We start from the raw sequence: 14929 nt of genomic DNA, 5'->3' as shown, positions 1-14929 counted from the left end.
CATTTGGTTCCAGGAGGCTGAGAAAGTTTGGAGCATCCCAGCCTCATCCTCCAGAAAGATCTGTGTGGAGCAGTTGACTATAGAGTTCTCAGGAAGAACACTAGGGGCTTCATACACTAAGGGCTTCATTCCAGGAGGCTCGCTGTGGAGGCCCACCCTAAGAAACAGAACTGCAGAAACAGTCAACTTCACAGTGGGTTCCAGGGACAACCATCCCCTTTGAGACAGGCTCACCAAGCCTTCAGAAAAGACTTCTGTGTCCAACACTGGCCTGGGCCCCATACATGCACCACTTCACATGACCTTGCCATGTCCCCATTGTGCAGCTGAGGCGACTTTGATTTAGTGAGATTAAAACATCTTCCTAGGGACTCACGATAGACAAGGGGCAGAACCAGGATTCCAGCCCAGGCCTGTGTGAACCAAAAGAGGACTGTGAACCCTTTAGTTAAAAAGATATCCAAGAGAGCCTTTATGGGGCCAGATTTCCCAAGAGAACAGCCAGAGGATGGGCAGGGCAAAGGGAAATCCCTGGGAGAGGAGGCCCGACAAGCCTGTTGGGGAAGACCGCCCACAGGCAGACCTTAAGGTCCGGGCAGCGTTACCACCTGGGGTAGGACTTTGCCTTCTAGCTATTTCCTGACACCCAGACCATCTTCCACCAGCCCGGGGTGTCCCAAAGGCCAAGGCTTGGAACATCAGCCCCAATTCCTAAATCAGAGGGACAGCCGCTGTGAGTCCTTGTTCAGAATGTGTCTCTGTGAGCGCATTCAGCCAGGAGGGAGGTGCTTCACCTGCTGAGCCACGTGCCCACAGGCCTGGGTCTGTCTTCAGAGGGTGACTTTCCTAATTCACAAAGGCACTACGAGAGCAAGCTGCAGCCCTACCTTAAGCAACCCCCTTTCTGTACCTCTACACTTACTTAGTCATACTTGCTACGTGTCAGGCCATCAAAGATGAGGGAGACTGGGGCCCTGCTCTCGAGGAGCTGAAGGTCTGGCAGAGGAGGCAGGCATATGGCCTCAGACCAAGGAAAAGCACAGAGGCCAGGTGAGGGCCCACGCCTGCATCCTGGAGTCCCTCGTGGCTAATCACACTCTATTATGTTTCCCTTCACCCCGCTCCCCCTTATTTGGCAAACCAGAACTCGGCTAGGCGGATGCGGGCCTCCACCCCACCAGCTGCTCTCCACGCTGCTCCCCAGCTTAGTCTGACCTGGGCTGGTCACCCTTCACCCCCAGGTGTAATCAAAAGGTCCTTTGTCTCCGGAGACCCTGGGAAATTCCTTCCTTCCTCCCAGCTTGGGGACCTGCCATTCTTAATAGGTTCAATGTTTGATTGTCAACAGATGGAAGGTCAAGTCTCAAAAAACAAGGGCTTGGGGTCTGAATTGTTCCTTTAAGTCGCTCCAGCTCCCCACAGGATCCCAGGCCAAGATGTTAGGCTGAACCTAAAACCAGTGAGGCCCCGACTGCAGGAAAAGTGCCTCATAATCCAAAACGTGCGATCCAATGCATGGCGCTCTGCTTCCTTCTCCAGAGCAGTTTCAAGGACAGCACGGACCCCAGTCTGAGGTGGCCTCATCCTTTCAAGGAGACTTAAAAATGACAATAACAGTAACGATAGGGCAGCTCAGCATACCCAGGCTGCCATTTATGGAAATCCTGTTTTCCGGAAATCTCTCTCATTTACTGTGGCGTGGCTGTGACCACGTGGGCCTCCCCCTTCCCTTGCTTTCAGTCTCTTGGAGAAAGGAAGCCAGGAACTTCACAGAGAGAGACCTGGGGCCCTTGTGGAGCCTGGAGGCAGGGTTCTTTTGCGGGGGCCTTTCCAGAAAGCCAGCAAGCAAGGAGACTGAGCCACCTCCTGCCTGTCAAGCAGCAGCCTACTCAAGTTTGCCAAGGGCCAAGCTGGGAGATGGGCAGAGCCCCAGAATCAGAGGCCCCAAGGGGACCAGGGGTTGGTTAAGACAGGGGTCCTCAAACTACGGCCCGCGGGCCACATGCAAATACAAATATTGTATTTGTTCCCATGTTGTTTTTTTACTTCAAAATAAGATATGTGCAGTGTGCATAGGAATTTGTTCATAGTTTTTTTTTAAATTATAGTCTGGTCCTCCAACGGTCTGAGGGACAGTGAACTGGCCCCCTGTTTAAAAAGTTTGAGGACCCCTGGTTTAAGACAACCCCCTTGGAGTTCCTGGTACCCCCTAGCCTAGCCCCCAAAACTCCGGTTGTGAAAAATTCACCCAAAAGAGCCATTCTCCCTGTGCTGCTGGACATGAGAGATGACTCTGGATAAAAAGGAAGCGGTCAGGGAACACCGAGTAGTTTAGATTCTAAAAGTCACACAGCCCTTTCCCCGAGAGGACGCCGGAGCTCCACGCAAAGGCCCGCAGCCTCAGCGGCTCCTCCTCGGCTCCGGCTCCCAGCCTCACTCAGTGCCTGTTTCTAGCGCAAGGCAGAGCAGCCAAAGGCAGATGGCAGAGGAGAGAAATGTCCACTTTAGGGAGGCTTTCACTCTATAAAAAGCAAGAGCAGGGCTATAAATAGCCTTCTGGGACATATGCAAATCATAGGCAAATCCACCTGAGAGTTCTTACTCCATTAAATATTTTATGAGCACCGAAGGACAGGCTTGCTTCATGAAGTAGAAATGTTAATAATGGCTAACATTTATTGAGCACTTACTATATGTCCAAACCGGAAAACCAGAGTACTCAGGGAGAGATTCAGAGAGGAAGCTTTGCAAGAGAGCCGGAAATGGAGCGGAGATGGGGCTCCCGGAGGGGAAGGTCAAGAGCAAAGGCCTGGATGGAGCTGGAGGCGGGAAGGGAGTCTGGGGCAGGACTCCTACAAGACCTTTCTGAGTGAAGGTGGATTGACTGCAGGTCGGGTCTCACCTGAAGGGCCTGCCCTTCTCACGGAGGAAAGGCAAGTTTAGTGGCTGCTTCCTTGCTCCAGTCCCTTTATGGGGCTATTGATCCCAGGGCTGAGCGAAGCAGAAAGCTTTTGACAGTTTCACTTTATTTTGTTCTAAACAAGAGATAATATGAAATAGGCACCTGGGAGTGGTTTGAATTAACAACCCAAACCAAACGAACAGCTGCATCCCAGAGAGGGGTGGGGGAGAAGTTTCCTGCTTTGGGCCATATTTCCTTTCAGCAACATTACATTAACACTTATGAAATACGGCCGAAAAGTCAGGCAGTATTTAAGGGGAAGAGAAAGGTACTTCCATACTCTGTGCAAAACGTACTATCAATTAATTGGCCGTGTAAGCCTTGGTTTTCAACTCATCTGCCGACGTCTCAAGGTTAATGAAACCATTACGTATGCATGGGTGTTGTGGGGGGCGGGGGGGGGGCAACGGGGAAGTAATAATTGACATGCTGTCCTCTAGCTTTGCAGTGTGGGCTATTCTTATCTGACAGTGCTTATCAAAGTCAGGTATGTGGGCGGAATGGGTCTCTCTGAGAGTGTGCATGTGCATGTGGGTAGGCATGCGTATGCGTGTGTGTGTGTGTGCATGTGCATGTGGGTATGCATGCCTGTGTGTGTGTGTGTGTGTAGCCATGCTAATGAGAACAATTATATTTCTCCATCTGGAATCCATTAGCCGTGATTATGATGACGGACTCTCCTAGCCTTATTACGAGCAGGATTAGCTAACCCCATTATTACCCAGGCCACCTTTCTCAGTCTGCTCTGTGGAGCGGGGAAGACAGTTTCCTGTCATCCCAGCCGTCTCCCTCTCTCCCACCCCGGAGCCATTGTAAACTCCCTCAGCCCATCTCAATTACAAGAGTCCTAATGGGCCCTCCTGTCCCCAGTGACAGGTTTCTGCAGGTGTTTAGGAGGCTGGGGGTGGGGGGGGGGGCGGCCAGCTGATCCGTGTGGTCACGAGTCTTACACTTCCTCCACCAGGCTCGTGGCACCAGGCCTACGTCTTGCAGGTGTTCCGCAATTATCTTGGCCCAGTTACCTCATCGTTTCTTTGAGTGGATGGAAAAAATAAATAAGGCGCATTAAAAAGCTTGTTATTCCAAAATAAGAAAAGCCTAATATGCAGGCAGGACCCCAAACGGAATACTTGATTCTTGCAATCAAGCCCGTGGCTTCAAGAACTGGGCCTGTCCCAGCTGCCCCACGGCTGGAGACAAGGAGGTGACTTAGGGGTGCCCTCTGGATGAAAACGCCAATCAAATCAGTAAGGGTCATGGACTTTGGGCTTGCCTCCTCCCTAGGTGCCCCATTTTCCCCCTTCCCAAAGAATCTTGTTTCCTGGCCACCCCTCTCCACACTCCCACCAAGAGGCAACAGCATAAGCAGGGACGTGAAAGCAAAATTTGAGGAGAGAATTTGCTATTTCCCCAGAAGTCACTAAAGGAGTCACTAGGAGCGAAGTCAGAACACTGCTGGGTTTAGGACCCTTTCTGTTTATTGGGAACGTATTTGGAGGTGTGCTCCATGGCTTTCTCTGGACTCAGTCCCTATGGCAGAGCATCCCCTTGCTGTGCCTGACATAGCCATGTCCTCAGCCTTCGAGGCAGCCCAGCCCACAGAAGGTGCCTCCCGCTCAGAGAAGCCTCCTCCACTGACCCCGGGTGGAGCTGGCTTGATTTCCATGAGCATCAAGACATGAAACCATGGGGAAGCACTGCTCTCTAGGTCTCATGGCCCCTGCTCTGCATCCTTCCTCATCCCTCCGTTTTCATGCTAAGGAAGCCAAAGCTGAAAGACCCCTACCTTGGCCAACAATGTCCTCCACAGGCAGTGAGGACAATGACGCCCCAAGGGGTGTATGACTCGCCCGAGGTCACACAGCCCATGGAGCCAGAGCTGGGACCCCTTGGCTCTCACCTGAGCTCTCCTCTGACTCCTTTCTGCATTGAAACATATTTTCCCTGCTCCCTGAGCTTTGGAACCTTCTCCAGCCCCACCCAGTCTCATGTCTCTCTCCCTTGCTGACCAGCAGGTGCTGACTTTAACTTCCAGGCTAGTGATCTAAACAACCAGGGCATCAGGATGCACCCAAGTAGGAGAACTCACAGCTTTCCCGCATCCTGACTCAGAGGGGAAGGTGGGGCATCTCGGCTTTCATCAGCCTTTCTTGGCCGTGGTCAGAGGAGTCCCGCAAGGCGCTCCCAGGAAGGCCACTGTGGGATAACTCTGCACCCTATGCTGATGCAGCATGAGCTGCCATCGGCTCATGTCAACTCAAGGACATCTTGTCCTAAGAATTAATCCTTTTTCACAGCCCATTGGCACTGGGGTCTCCATGGAACCCAAGAGTCCAATTCAGAGTAGGCAGGCTTCCATCCAGACCACCAGGAGATGCCTGGAATTTTCCAAGCAAATTCCAGAGCCTGGACTTTGGGAAACTTCCGTGAAGATGAGCAAACTATACAACTCTTGTCAGATGCTTTTAACCCTCCTTGAAACTCCATCTGAGCTTCTGTCCCTGTGTTTAGAGATGCGAGGGGTTGTTTCTGTTTGGTTGTTTTTCTGTTTGGGGCACTGTCTATACAAATGTTCAGCCATCTGCAAATAAAGGGCCTCCTACCCCAGTTAGAAATGGCTTAATGTGATTAGTGTCCAGGGGGTCAGGAAAGGATGGATTTGCTCCAATTCTTCATTGAGAAGGGGCAGGATGGTTCTCACTATAAATGCTTGTTCTTGGAGGTCAAGAAAATTAGCAGTTCCCATATTAGCTGCCATGTCCACACCTCAGAAAAATGGCAGGATGCATAATTCCATTCAAACTACAGCTGACAGCCATGGGGAGAGCGAGTGAAGAGTGTTACGATGGCTCTAGGAGTTGTCTAAAGAAGCTCAAGATATTTTTAAAGAAATCACAATGTATGTAGTGGTGACAAGGAAGCTGGGAGATGGGTGCTGTCCTTGGATGTGGGTAGAAATAAAAATTGAAACAACTTTTCTAAATGACAGTTTGACATTATATACCAAAGACCTTAAAAATACATACCATTTGACTCAGCAATTCTAAGAATTTTACCCCAAGGAAATAATCAGAAATGTGTACAAAGATCTACATATATGAATTTTCATCACAGCAATTCTGTATAGTAGTAAAAAATAAAACTAACTTAAATGCCTAATCACAGAAGTTCACTTTTTAAAAAAGTGATACATTGCAATAGAACCACTGAAAATAGGATAAATGGAGAATTTTTTCACAATTTAGTTATAAGTCAAAAATAAGACAGGCTACAAAGTAAGTCTCCAGTATTATTTCAACTTTATATAAATCTTTGTGGGTGTGCATTGATTTGAACATATATTTGAAGGCTATTCCCAAAATTTTCCACAATGAACACATATTATTTGTATTATCAGGAATGAACACTTTAAGGAAATGAAATCAGCTTTGAAACAGAGGGACAATGGACTAGAGAGTGCCTTTTCTTATTATTAATCTAATCATCTCAGCCCTACTCTCACTTCTCAAACAAAATCTTTCTCAAATATCAGAGCTTGTCCAATCAACACCCTGAATCAACTAAACTGGCCCAAGACAGTTTTATCACAGCTACACTGGACTACGTAATTTTACGGGCAAACCTGAATATGTTTCACGTGCTTTACTTGGGAGAAAATACATGCATTTGCATGTCTGCTATTTGGGACTGAGATCTTTCTAAACCTATAGGACTGAGACTTTCTCTACCGCATCACTCCCCTCACTTCCCCACTGTAGAGCATCTCGCCAGGAGATCGGCCAAGCAGAGCTTTGCCACGAATGGCCTCGTATGATATTTCTTCTTACTCGACACCCAAAGCCACAGAGATCCTGGAAATTCCAGCCTTGAGACTGAGAAAGTGATGCCTACAGGAAGACAGACCACCAAAGAGAAACCAGAATGGTATCTTTGCTTAAAAAAGTCACCTTATGTGTCTGAAAACCCATAAAACAAACCTTGAGATTTCTCTCATGGACATGAATCAGCCATTGCCAACCAACACAATTAAAAAACAAACAAACCTGGTGGCATAAAGGGTAGTCTTTGCCATACCACAACTTCCACCTCCACCGAGCCATCCCGCTTGGCCGGCTCGTGCCTCTGGCTGTCTAAGGTGAAGCAGCTAGAGATTATTCTCTCCAGGGACATCTAATGACCAAAATTGCTCCTCTCCCTTCCCGAGATATCAAGAACAGTATTCCCTCAGAATGGCTGCTCAGCGGCATTGAGAGGCAAGCAAGCAGGTTCAATTATTCACATTTAAGATATAAGTGACTACAGCCCAGTTCTCCCTGTGGGTGTCTTTTAAGTAACACTAACTCATTTATTTTTAAAGTGTAGCCTTTGAACCATCTACATTAGAATCACCTGGGTGCTTATTAAAATTACGGGTTTCTGAGCCCTACTCCTATCATGACCAGAATCGCTCCAGAGATCTATCTGCATGTTAAACAAGCCCCTAAAATTTGTCAACTGCTGGAGTATGGAGCCCAGTGGATATCTCTGAGCAGAGGAGCCTTCACAGTTAAATCACCCACTTTCCACTCCAGAAGCACCCACACAAAAAATAAAAAATAAAGAAACAGGGGTTAGTAATTCCATTAATAATCAATAAATGCTTTTAAATGCAGCAGGCACTTTTGTTTTTTTTTTTTGTTTGTTTGTTTGTTTGTTTGTTTGTTTGTTTTAGAGAGAGAGGAAGGGAGGGAGAGAGACAGAGAGAAACATGGATGTGAGAGAGACACATCATTTAGTTGCCTTCCAATAGGCCCCGACCAGGGCTGGGGATCGAGCCTGAAACCCAGGTACATGCCCTTGACCAGAATCGAACCCAGGACCCTTTAGTCCATGGTAACAGGCACTTTTAACCATGCATGCAGAAATGAAGGCTCGGGATAATTTGGTAACTTCCCCAGGTTGTACAGCTTTTAAATGTTGGGTTTAGTTTTGGATCCCCAGCAGCCTTAAGAAAGCCTCCTGAGGACTTACTTGAAATATCAAGTTATGACCTGTCACCATCACAACTTCTCCAACTTAGGTTAAGATAGGCAGTGGGGCCTGACTGGAAAGGCTGTGGAGACGTCCCTTGAGAGAGAGAGAGAACTGATGCAAGTGGTGAATCACTTAGAACACACCACGTGTCAATGCTCACTGACCATTATGGACATCAATTTAGGCCGCTTGATGTATTACAGTTTTGCCTAAGAAGGCTCTGAACTTTGAAACTGTTCCCTTTGTGCTTCCATTATACATTCCTTCTGACTTGAAAAAGAATCACGCTGTTAGGTTGGTTGTAGCTGTTTCCGTCTGTAATGATAGCTTAATGACTAGTTAAGAAAGGCCCTCCTGAGTTCTCTAATCACCCCATCTTTATTAGGCACTCAGGGAAATCACAGAGGTGCAGAACTGCCTCATTGACAGGCAAGCCACGAGCTGTGTGGAGCCACCTTCATCCAGAAGAGAAAACCCACGGCTGAAGACAACATGACCCCCGCCCCACCCACCACAGCATACAGAGAATCGAGCCTTGGTTCTCCCAGGGGAGGTTTCAGGGGGGACTTGAGAGATAGGATGGACAGGAGAGAGATGGGGACCAGAGCAGCAGATGTTATGAAGAGTGTAGGAGCAAGGTCCAGAAAGATCTCTAGAGCATTGGGGGGTTGGAGACCTTCTTCTCCCCCTACCCTAGGAGCATCCTGGAGAACCAAGATCCTTCACCCCTAGGGCTTTGGAAATCTTCAACCCCCGTTGGAATGAGCTTTGTTGCGGAGTGGTTTTATGAACAGCTATTGATGAGCCAGATAGTGTGCTAGTTGCTACGAAGTACAGAGATGAACAAAACACAACCTTCACCTGTAAAGAGCTTAGAGTCTGGAGGAGAAGGGGAGTCACAGTTATAATACTGCATGAAGCTAGTAAGTGATAGAGCCAGCATTTGAACTGAGGTCTCGCTTCAAAGCCCATGCCCTTACCCACTCCCCTAGACAGTGAATTTCACTTGGAGTTATTGTGCATATGGAGAGCAAGATGTGCCCAGAGCGTCACAAGAGCACTCAGAGTAAACACTTGAGCCAACTTAGATTCAAATTCTGGATCTAGCACTTACTAAATATGAGTCCCTGGGCAAAGATCTTAATCCCTCTCAGCTTTAGTTTTCCCATCTCTAAAATGGGTTCAATAATGTCAAGCACATAGGATCATCTTAGAATGAAAGGGGATAAAATACATAAAGCATCCAACACAGAATCATCCAGTAGGTCACGTAGTAGGTGCTCAGTTAATATTGTTTTCCTTCCCTTTCTGGCTGCTTTTCTGCTGGGAAATAGTGGGGGCTGGCAGCCCAAATTGCATGGGGTAACAGGAATTCCCATGCACTGCTGGTGAGGGTGTGGACAGGGATGGCCACTGTAGGGAGCACTCTTACATTACCCACTGAAAATTAAGTAAAAAAAAAAAAAATGCAACCAGGTCCATAAAGGGATAGGCATGGGGTATTTATCACAGCAGTGTCTGTAACAGTGGGAATTTGGAAGCAATCTAGATGTCCATCGCTTGGAAATGAATAAGAAGATTACAAGAAGTGTCCATTATTAGGGGTGATACCATCCATATATACAACATAGAGAGACCTTAAAAACATAGTTTTAGGCCCTGACCAGTTTGGCTCAGTGGATAGAGCGTCAGCCTGCGGACTGAAGGGTCCCAGGTTCAATTCCAGTCAAGGGCATGTACCTGGGTTGCGGGCACATCCCCAGTGGGGGCTTTGCAGGAGGCAGCTGATCAATGTTTCTCTCTCATCGATGTTTCTAACTCTCTATCCTTCTCCCTTCCTCTCTGTAAAAAATCAATAAAATATATTTTTAAAAAAACAAAAACATGTCCTCAGGTGAAGATTTAAAAAAAACACACACATAGCTTTAGAGGGGAAAATAGGAGTCAAAAAGAGAAGTCAATCCATTCATAAGTAAAAAAATCCTTGCGCATTCAAAATAGCATTACATATTGTGAAAATGATACTTGTGGATCTAACATCTATATCTGTGTGAATGATGATCCCAAAGATATCCACATCCAAATCCTCCAAATCTGTGACTATGTCATGTTATATGTCAAGAGGGAATTAAGGTTGCTAATCAGCTGACCCTGGATTATTCAAGTGGTCCCACTGCAATGACAAGGGCCCTTACAAGTCAAAGAGGGGGTAGGAGAGTGAGTATAGAGTGACTCAGGGAGAAAGACTAGACCAGCCATTCCTAGCCGTGAAGCTGGAGGGGGCCAGGAACCAAAAGAATGCAGGCAGCATCTAGAAGCTGAAAAGCAAGAAAACAGATTCTTCCCTAAGCCGCCAGCCTTGCTGATATCTTGATCTGAGCTCTGGGAGCCCCATTTTGAGCTTCTGACCTTCAGAACAATAAGGTAACGGATTTGTGTTGTTTTCATCCACCCTATTTGAGAGCAGCAATAGGGAACGAATACAATATTGTGAGTACCAACGGTGGGAGAGAAAGGAAGGTGGAGCCTGTGGGCCTCACCCCGCCTATTTAAGTTGCCCAAATGGCAGCATTTCAGTCCAAGATCCCTCCTACTGCTTTCTCTTATACATTGTGTGAGGTTTTTGTGGGGTTTTTTTTTAAGATAAAAAATGTTTCCCTCAACATTGATTATTAGACTTAAACCCTCACTGGATCCTTTTGTTCTTTGGAAGCTAAAGAGCTTCCCAAGTTGCCATCAATGTGGTCCAAGGTAAGGAAAAAGAATCCAGACTGTGTGCCGTTTCATATGACCTGAAATCAGAATGAGAGCTCCCCTTTCCAACCCTCTCCAAACTGCAAAATGATCTGTTGTTCATTATCTCATCAAATCAGATCTCCTCTCGCCTCTGTCCCTTCCTCTGGCTCCCCCCTCGCAGAATGAATGGCTCCCTCCTCTGAGCTCCCATAACACTCTGTACCTGCACCTACTGCCACGCCGGGAGCCTTCTATGAAAGGCACGCCTGCACTTTCTGCTGAAGCGCTCACTCAGGTCTCTCTGTCCCCTGCTAGACCTGCAGGGACCACACGGTGATTAGTGTGGCATCTGCTCCCCAGCACCTAGAGCAGGCTCAGTAATGGGGTGTGGGTATAGTTCAATTGAGAGATAAGTATTTGGGGCACATAGAAGGGATTCAGTGACTGGTAGCTGGAGTGGAACGTTGGAGGCATGAAGAAGCTGGGACTTGGACACACTGGAGGACTCCGTCAAGGTCACACAGCTAGCTGGTGACAGAGCTGGGCTTGGACACAGATCTTTTGCCTTTCGTTTGGATAAACTGACCCTTTTCAGCTGTTGATGTCATGCCTGGTAGCTCTGGCGGGGGGGGGGGGGGACCATACCCCAGGAAAGCGGCTGAGGGTTTAACTCATACCTCAGCGTGGAAGCTGAAGAGAAAGACAGCCTTGTTCCCACTGCGCAGAGGCGTGACACAGACGCAGAAACGCTGCTGGGACTCTCAGAGCCTCCGCAAGCGGAATGCAAACCACAGAGCCCAGCCTATCACGAGTTCAACAAAGTTTTCCCGCATTGAACTCTGAACTTGGAGAAGTCTGGAATCCTTAGCAATTGCTTATTGCCTGCAGGATAGATGCAGTTAGTCCCGTGCCTTCTGGGCATGCCCTTAGCTGCAATCCTCATTGAAGTTCCTGTGCTGCTGCTTTCAAAACCGCTCAAATTCCTTCACTCAAGTGTTCTTAGCACTTATGTTGATAGGGAATACTTCAAAGGGTACATCTTTACTTTATCAAATCTGATCTAATTTTGCAGATGGAATCAAAGAGGTTCATTTTGAGTCTAGTCAAGTCTGCCAACCATCCCGGAGAGGAGGCATCAATGCCTGCTCATTTGTGTAATTAACCTAAAGTGAGAGGCACCAAAGACACGGGGATCTTGGGCCATCCAGACCCAGAGATGCCCCTGGGTGGAGGTGGGGGGCCTCCCTTTAAATGAGGGGAGCGTGAGAAGGGAAGGACCATCTCCTCTCCGGCATCCTGGGACCTGTGGCTGGTCCTTCTCCTCAGTAGTTAGAGACAGAATGGGTGTTCCTGGGGCTTTCTATGAAGATAGGAGATATAATGAGCTTCTGTATGCTGGGCGGTCTTTAGAGTGTGCTGTGCGGTGTAGGGGGCCTGGGATGCAGGCAGCCAAGGCCAGGAGTATTAACCTTCACCTCGGGCTGCAGAAACAATTGCACTGCTCTTCTCCCAACCTGGCACTTTTTATAGTCCAAAACTGGACATCCATGCTAATTTGCCTCTGATACCTGCGTTTGAAGTTGGATCCAGGCATGGATTCAACTACCTAGCCAGACAGTAATTTCCAACTGAGCCATTCTAATTGTTACAGTAAAATGCCTGTCTGCATACAACACACCAGGTCGGGGAGGAAGGCATTGATTTGGGTATTCAGAAAAGTTCTCTGGGGCGCAAAGAAGGCACAGTTCTGGCTGGTTTTCCTTTATTTGGATACCCATGCCCCCTCCCCGCCCCCACCTACACACACACACACACACACACACACACACACACACAGAGGTAGCCATTTCGCATTGAAATTGAACAGGAAGGCAAAGGCTCGGGAATTCAGTTCTCAATGTCCTCAGCTCTGGCCCCCCTCCCCCTTTTAAAAAGCTCTTCAAAAACTCGCTCACACAATCTGTCCCCACCCCTTGGCTTTGGACATTGAAGAGGGTCATGCTCCTCTATGGCCTCCAGGAGGTCTTTGTGTGAGGCCGTGAAAGGGCTCCAAGGCTCCGATCCCCGCCCCTGAGTTCTAGTTATCACACTCCCTTTCCCTCCAAAGAGCAAACCCCCAGGCTGGGATGTGGAGAAACCACCTGAGCCCTGAGGCCCTCAGGCCTCCCCAAGTCGCCTGGCGCCTTACTCCCTCCCCTCTTGAGAGCTCATCTATCTATCTCCCCTCCAAACACATCTGTATCCAGCAGCCAGAGTGATACAGGAACAGATCAATAAAGACAGAATCCTGAACTTGGCCTTGCGGGCTCTGCAATCTGCCCTGACCACCTTTCTCCCCAGCCTGTTCTCTCTAGCGAGGCCTGATTTCATGGGCATGTGACTTCTGCAGTGACAAAAAGTCCACATACAGAAGGTTCCTGTTCTCAGTGTTTTGAAATTCTTAATAGTTTTGTAACAAGGGTCCGCATTTTCATTTTGCACTAGGCCCTGGAAGTTATGTAGCCCCCGCTGCCTTCCTCCATGATTCACACATCTTCCCATGCTTCCTCCTGCCAGGAGCCTTCGCACATGCTGTTCCCCCTGAATGGAATACTCCTACATTCCCCATGCCCACTGTTGACACTGTCTGCTACTTACCTCACTTTTACTTATCCCTTGGATCTCAGCTAAATTGTTACTTCCTCCAGGAAGTCCTCTCTGCCCTCTCCAACTGGGCCAGGTCCCCTATTACAGGCTCTTAGAGCACCATGCTCTTCTCCTTTATTTCTCTTTCTACAGTTGCAGTTCTACATTTGGAGTATTGTATATGTTTATACACATTGGACTTGGGTCTGTCTTCCTCTCTGGAATATAAGTTCTTAGAGAGTGGAAACCACATCTGATTTTTGGCTCACCACTGTAGTCTCAGTGCCCCACACAGTGCTAGACACATGATAAATATTCCATAAATAGGTGTGGAATTAATTACATAATGTAAGAAGAGAAAGCAATAGAGCATAATGGTTGGGAGGCAGGCTCGGCAGTCAGACTGCCCAACTTCATATCAATTTGTGCTGCTTGCTGTGTGATCGCAGGTAAATTCCCTAACCTCTCTGTGCTTCATTTTTCTCATCTGGAAAAAGTATAAAATAAGTAATTCCTAGAACTGGCACTAGACATCAGCAGTTGAGGCACATCTGTGGATGGCTGTTTGCCATGGGGAGCCAAAGCCAACAGTCTTGGTTGCCCATGATTATTGTTGAGTGTTCACCCCTAAATTCTTTTGAGTCTGGCCTCGTGGCTTGGGAACGCCAGGCACATTAGTTAGCCATGAGGATGTCACTTGAAATAGAATGTCCTTCTGGCAGAACTTTTCTGGAACTGCTTAGCTGGGTCATGAAATCCAAAAGATTTTGAGCAGGAAGAGCCATCCAAGGTTATCTAGACTAATGACTTTATTCTACAGAAGAGGATGCTGAAGCTCAGAAAGAAAAAGTAACTTGCTCAAGTTGAGAGAAAGTAAAAATATATAATAATAGACCTATGCCTCTGGGGTAGAGGAGAGGAACAATTCTGCCTCGTCTCTCCCCAAAATGTAACTGCCTCATCTCAAACCAAATCCATCCTCTATCTTGAGATAGAAAGCTCTCTATATCTCTTCCCCTCCCCACTCCCTGTACCCCAAATCCTATCCTAAAAATTGCTATCCTGTTAATAAGAATGCTTAGCTTCGCCCTAACCGGTTTGGCTCAGTGGATAGAACGTTGGCCTGCGGACTGAAAGGTCCCAGGTTTGATTCCAGTCAAGGGCATGTACCTTGGTGCGGGCACATCCCCAGTAGGGGATGTGCAGGAGGCAGCTAGTCGATGTTTCTCTCTCATCGATGTTTCTAACTCTCTATCCCTCTCTCTTCCTTTCTGTAAAAAATCAATAAAATATATTTTATAAAAAAGAATGCTTAGCTTCTGGATAAGTTATGAAGCCTGTCTCTCTACCACCTCAATTGACGGATCCCTGTAGGGGACATCCTCAGGAATCATTAGTCCACATGGGAAGTGCTAACTCACTGAGTTGAAGTCAATGAGTATCTTTGATACTGTGTCAGTCCACATCTCATAGCCTGAGAAGAACTCCTTTTTAGCTTAGTCTTGCCCAAGCTCTATTCTAAGGCAGTGGATCAAGGTAACAAGAACCAATCTGGAGAAAGTGGGTCATGTTAGCCAAGACTATTGGGAAGAG

The sequence above is a fragment of the Myotis daubentonii genome, chromosome 13 (assembly GCF_963259705.1).
Source record: "Myotis daubentonii chromosome 13, mMyoDau2.1, whole genome shotgun sequence".
Lineage (NCBI taxonomy): Eukaryota > Metazoa > Chordata > Mammalia > Chiroptera > Vespertilionidae > Myotis > Myotis daubentonii.
The sequence above is the reverse complement of the archived record's forward strand: the minus strand, read 5'-3'. Positions refer to the sequence as shown.